Source organism: Malus domestica, chromosome 13 (assembly GCF_042453785.1).
Source record: "Malus domestica chromosome 13, GDT2T_hap1".
NCBI classification, from domain to species: Eukaryota; Viridiplantae; Streptophyta; class Magnoliopsida; order Rosales; family Rosaceae; genus Malus; species Malus domestica.
The window spans coordinates 2,356,023-2,362,424 of NC_091673.1; the positions used below are offsets into that span (position 1 = coordinate 2,356,023).

Here is a 6,402-nt window from a genome sequence, read left to right on the forward strand (position 1 = left end):
TCCTATTTTGAATGAATATTTGGAGGTTACCTTGTAGGGAGGATTTGATGAGGATGAATGAAATAAGTTTTGAATAAATACCTATTTGGATCACTTTTGACCTTGATTGAGTGGTAATTGTCCGTTGCTCACGCATATGAGTTCTGATGTGCCACGAGGGTAATCTTGTATTTTTACCAAAAAATCCACGTGTCGCCTCCATATTTTTCTTAATTATTTTAGGCTCCACAATGTCCAATCCAATCCTTTCTTAAATTTAATATTGAAGCCCTGTTTGGTATTTAGGATAAGATTGCATTGATAATTCTCTAATTTCAAGGTATTATTAGGGGAGAAATAAAAAAATTATGTCCAACTTGGGTTAGAAGACGGATTACCATGAAGAAAACTTATACAATGTAGTCATCTCCAAAATGAGAGAATTAGGAGGGATGAGTTTTTTTTTCATATCTAGTAGTTTTCTATTCCGTTCTCTGTAAAAAAAAAAAAACAAATTCATTTATACTTTCAACTTATACTTTCAGTATGCCTTGATGTTGTAAAATTATCCATTACAATCCAATTTTACATACTAAACAAGCCCGTTTTTCCTAGTATCTAACAACATTTTCTACCCGCATTACTGACCAAGGAATGAAAAGTACGCAATTTTTGGTCTTTGCCGTGGATCCCAGAAAGTATGCAATTTTTGGTCTTTGCCCACATTTTCTACACGCATTATTGACCAAGGTTACATCATTTCTCTCTCTCTCTCTCTTTAAAATTACTGTACTGTTATTCGTTCTCATTTCTCTCTCTCTCAAATTTACAATGAATCAAAACCTTTGCATCTTCATTCTGATCTTCCTTCTCTCATCAGAAACCCCAGCATTTGCAGTGGACTTTTACTACCAAAACTGCAGCGTCCCCACAACTGGTGGCCGCCTAAGCATCAGCTATCCGTTCTACATCCAAGGCAGGCAACAAGACTTCTGCGGCTACCCTGGTTTCCAGCTCGCCTGCCAGGGCGGCGCAGACGACGACGAAGAAGCCTACCCACTTCTCCGGTTGTCTGGAGACGATTACATAATTCACAACATCAGTTACGAAAGACAGACTCTTGTCGTCTCAAATGCTCTACTTTCGCACTACTTGGACAACTCTTCCTGCACTAATCTCTCACTGATCCATAATTTAACGCTCCCTAATGAACTGTTTGAGCTGGCTCCAAAGCAAGATCAGTTCTTTCTGCTCCACAACTGCAGCCCTTCGTTTGTCGATTCTTTTCCAACGTACAAGATTGGTTGTAGTAACACTTCGGTTCTTGCTCTGCCTCGGCAGATATATCCGAAATTTGAAGGTCTTGGGGAGGTTGAAAAGTGTGGATCGAGTGAGGTGCCGGTGGCGCAAGGTGGAGGGTATGGGAATGATGAAGCGGCGGGAATGAAGGAAGTGTTGGGAAGAGGGTTTGAGATGAAATGGCTGGCTGGTGACTGCAGCGGCTGCCAGAGTAGTGGAGGGCTATGTGGGTTTAACTACACCACCCACCTTTTTAGGTGCCTCTGCCCCAACAGGTCCTTTTCTGTGTTCTGTAGGGGCGAAGAAGGTTAGTCTCTCTCTCTTCACTCTTTTTTTTCTCTCTTTTTTACATGCAATATGAATTGTTAGATAATTACTACGCAGCATACATAATTCAGGCTAGTTCATTAACACAATATGTGGCTTTGTTGTAAGACTAAACTTATCATAAATATAAGTTAAGAGATTAAGCTCATGAACCACAAATTTATACAAGTATTAAAATCACAATTCGATAAACATAATGACAAACTAACCCGTAAAAACAGTAGAAGAGAAGCCAAAGCAGACTTCTAAACAGTGCACCTTCTCCTCTCTTACAAAACCAAAAGTACTCAAACTAACAATAGGTCTTAGTTCAATATTGAGCGTGTATTTTGTGAGAGCAGTGTCTACTATTTATAATAGATTAATCCTAATAATTCTCCTATTCGAAACATCATAGGATACCAACTATGAATCCAAATCATATCTGAATTACAATCCTACAAGAATTAGGATAGTTTTAAGCTTTCTAGCAAGAATTTTCTATGTCAATTGAAACACTACAACCGGCTATAATATTTAATTTCATACTCATATTCTAACATTTGTTACACTCGAATTCAAATTCATCTCTATAGATTAGAGTAGTTCAGAATATCGTTTAATTTCGAAACGAAGATAATTTCTGGTATGGGGATAATTGTCCCACTTGCCCAACTCTCCTGTGCAAAAAGTTGAAAAATCTCATCCAGTCTAACTCCTACCATACATTAGATTTCAAAGGAAAAAGGGCGGCTGCTGGCTGGAGGGTTGAATATAGCCACCTCTAATCAAATATTAACGAAGAAGATGGTCCGTGAAGTCGAATCTGAACCTCTACATCATCACGATTTAACGTGAAAAATATCCTTCACGATTATTTGTGATAAAACCATTTGAAACTTAGTCACATAATCTTATTGTTAGCGTGTGTAATTCTGTATTAATCTAGTTGTCCTAACCAAAATTTTAAATTTGGTTTTTGATTATGATATGAGATAATGATCATTGTGCAGGACCTGGAACTGGAAACTTAGCCGCTAAAGTCTCAATAGGTAATTATAACTTGCTTAGATTAGTTTTTCTAAGTTTATGTGTTGTAATAAGGTTTATAGCATGTCTGCAATGGCTACCATTCGATCGAATAAATCATCATATTCAACGTATATTCATCAGGTGCAGTTGCTGGTCTCATATTTCTAATCGCTATCATTTGCTGCTTAAGAAGAAAGTTGTCATCATATAGATTTCTTTTCTTTTGGAAGAAGCAAAACCAAAATCGTCAAATTGTAGAGGCCTTTCTAAGGAGCCACGGGCCGCTTCAAATACGAAGGTATAGCTATTTGGAGGTCAAGAACATGACCAACTCCTTCAAAGAAAAATTAGGACATGGAGGCTATGGTGCTGTTTACAAAGGAAAGTTAAAGGACGGCTGTCTTGTAGCAGTGAAGGTCCTGATCAAACTAACAGGAGATGGAGAAGAGTTTATGAATGAAGTGGCAGCTATTAGTAGAACTTCCCATGTCAACGTCGTCACCTTGTTAGGCTTTTGTTTTGAGGGTTCCAAAAAGCTCTCATCTATGAATTCATGCCTAATGGATCCCTAGAGAAATTCATATTTGATTCAAATACTCCCAATATAGGTCATGATCACTTGGGATGGGAAGCATTGGATCAAATTTCACTTGGAGTTGCTCGAGGCTTGGAGTATTTACATCGTGGTTGCAACACAAGAATTTTGCATTTCGACATCAAGCCTCACAACATTCTTCTCGATGAAAACTTCACGCCAAAAATCTCGGATTTTGGCATTGCCAAAATATGCAACAAGAAAGAGAGTATTGTCTCGATGTTGGGCGCTAGAGGTACAGCAGGTTACATTGCTCCAGAAGTATTTTCTAGAAACTTTGGAAAGGTCTCACACAAGTCGGATGTGTACAGCTATGGAATGATGCTTTCGAATATGGTTGGGGGAAGTAGGAACACAGACGATGAAGCTGAAAATACAAGTGAAATATATTTTCCACATTGGATTTACCAACGTCTTGAATTGGACGAAGAGCTTGGTATGCAGAGTATTACGAATGAGGAAGACGAAGCAAGAGCAAGGAAGATGATGATAGTGAGCTTGTGGTGCATACAAACTGATCCTTCAAACCGGCCAGCGATGAAGGAAGTGATAGATATGTTGGAAGGGAGTGTTGATTCGTTGCAGATACCTCCCAAACCTTACTTGTCTTCTCCTCCAAAATCCCCAGCAGATTCTTCTACAGCATTGGTATCAATGAAGTAGAAACCCTGTATTTTACTTGAACAAATCTATGTTTTTATGAGGCAATCTAAATAATGAAGCATGCGTTTCATGTTTGTTTTGTTTTTGTTTTTATTTTTTCCTCTATATATATATATATATTACTAATGTGAAACATTTGCATTTGTGGGTCAGACCAGTTGACCAGGGCAGTGTGCCCGTTTCATCTCCCTTGCGCCAAGTTCGGATCCACTTCTCCATAAATCAAAGCATTTTAGAATATTTTTGTCAAAAAAAAAAAAAGAAGGTGAAAACAATTATTTCGTGTTAAAAGTTGTCTACCATACAGCTAAAGCTAGGATCCAACTTATTGTGCGAAATTTGATGTTGTCACGAATGGAATGATCGAGTAGATGGAACAGTTCTTGCGAAGCCACGTGAATGTATTTTGACAAACAGTGAAGAGAATTGGAGTCGTGTTGAATTTCAAGATTTTTGGAGCACCTTTGGCAATGAGTGAATAGGCAAGTACCCCATTACTTGAAAAGTTGCTTTATGGTGGTGCTTGATGAATTTTCAAGCGAAAAACGTATTGCATATGATCAACCTAAGCAAAACTATCCATGCACACTGTCAATACGATTGACCAAAAAAAAAAAAAGATTCAAAAAGTGAGTAGTTGAAAATAAGCTTTTTGATAAGCTCACTTTGAAGAGAGTCTCAAACTGATGAAACTGCAAGTCGGTGAAAAACATTTGAAAGATAACAAAATCATGGTTACAAAATGACGTACATTCAAGATATAAACTTTTGCAAGTTGTATATTACGCTTCCTTCAACCTCGCCCACCCTACACATAAAAAGACATTAAAATTAAAGTCGTCTCCGAACTCTAAGTGCACTTGTATTATTTTGAGGGATTAAACCATTCATTTCTACGATCAGATCCTACTTTAGAACAAAACAATCAACGATATGGCTCCAAAGTAAAACGAATTAACAATCGATTGATGCTACTTTTGATAACATAACCTACATTTGGGCATGTGAACATCAAAGTCATATCAACAAGCCACACACGGCTATCATGAGTTTTCATGAAATTTGTGTTTTGCTAGAATTTTTGAAATGCACATGCCGTATCATTAACAAAGCATATTTTAATGGATCTGATTATCTCCTCTCCATTATTCTTATTCGAACGCTCAAGAATAATTCACACCATCATCTTGTTTTATCTTCTCTGAAAAAAGAGAGAAAACCGAGAGAGGAGAGAAGGGGAGGGAGAGGAGGAGAAAAGGAACGAGAGAGAATCCAATTTCATTTTAAGGCACTTTGTCAATATCATATGTGAAAGCACGCAATGTAGCAACCTTAAGCAAGAAATGATAGATTGATTTTATTCTTACTTTTGAGACAAATCTTTAGTAAAGTTGTTTGACTAAGACAACTCTTGAATCAATATAAAATTGGTTAAAATTAAAAGGCTAAATAGTCAAAATTGTCTCTGAAACTTGCATAATCAATAGAAATAGTTATTGAGATTGAAAATCAATAGAAATAGTCCTTGAGATTGTCCACCATCCATGATTTTGGTCATTCTGTTAAAAACTTGTTTAGGCCCAAAATAATAGTTTGGGCCGAGTAGAGAATCATTCTCGGCCCGGAAGGCCTTGCGGCATGGATCGTTCAGTACGTGGGCCTCCAAACCTAGGTCGGCTAGGTCAGGACGTAGGATAAGTCAAGTCCTGGTGCAATAAGGAGTCTCGGCATGATTAATAACCCGAGAGCAAATCCGGCTCAATAAAGGACTAGGTTCATAGTCATAATGAAAGTAGGATTGGTCGAGTCAGTTTTTGATTGGGAGAAGAAGTCCTAGTCCGAATGGGGTTTTAACTCGACCATGGGGGGAGCCGTTGCTATAAATAGAAGAGGATGTGCATTATTCGAAGCCCCTGCAATTCAATACAAAACTGCCATGCGCAAACTCTCTCAACAACTTGAGATTTTTTCCTTCTTTTTTCGCTGACACATCTTCCGTTGGCATCAACAGCATTGTGAAAGCAACCGGTGATATCTTAAGTCGGCATAGATAGCTCTGTCACCGTAGAATCAGCCGGTCTCGCAGCATCTTCTATTGGCATCAACAGCACTACGGCGGGGACGGTTGATTACCTATCCAAGTCTCGGTCGAGAAGGATTTCTGAATCCTTATTGGTCGAGGTCATCTCATCAGCCTTCTCGGCAAAGTGAGGTGTTACAGTTATTACATTCGGCACATTGAAAGCCGAATTTGATTCGTGAACTTCGTAAGAATAGTAGCCTTGTCTTCAGGCTCGAGAATCCAAGAGGCCGAGACGTGTTCCTTTCTCGGCCGCAATCGTAAAACGCAGAAGTCAGTCGCGCACCCAACGCAACATCAACAAATTTACTCCTCAGTCGAGCTCGGCTGACGAGTTGGCACGCCCCGCATTCACCAAATGACGTAGTTAGCTTATAGATTACTCGGCCTGCGCGCCACGTAGGCTTGGTAGTTTCTATGGTCAACATTTTGGCACGCCCAGTGGGAC

The 6,402-nt window shown here is 38.8% G+C and overlaps 1 pseudogene; it reads left to right on the forward strand.

The window, feature by feature from the left end:
* Nucleotides 1–764: 764 nt before the first annotated feature.
* LOC103452272 (LEAF RUST 10 DISEASE-RESISTANCE LOCUS RECEPTOR-LIKE PROTEIN KINASE-like 2.4) lies at nt 765–3,948 on the forward strand (annotated as a pseudogene).
* The last annotated feature ends 2,454 nt before the right edge of the window (nt 3,949–6,402 follow it).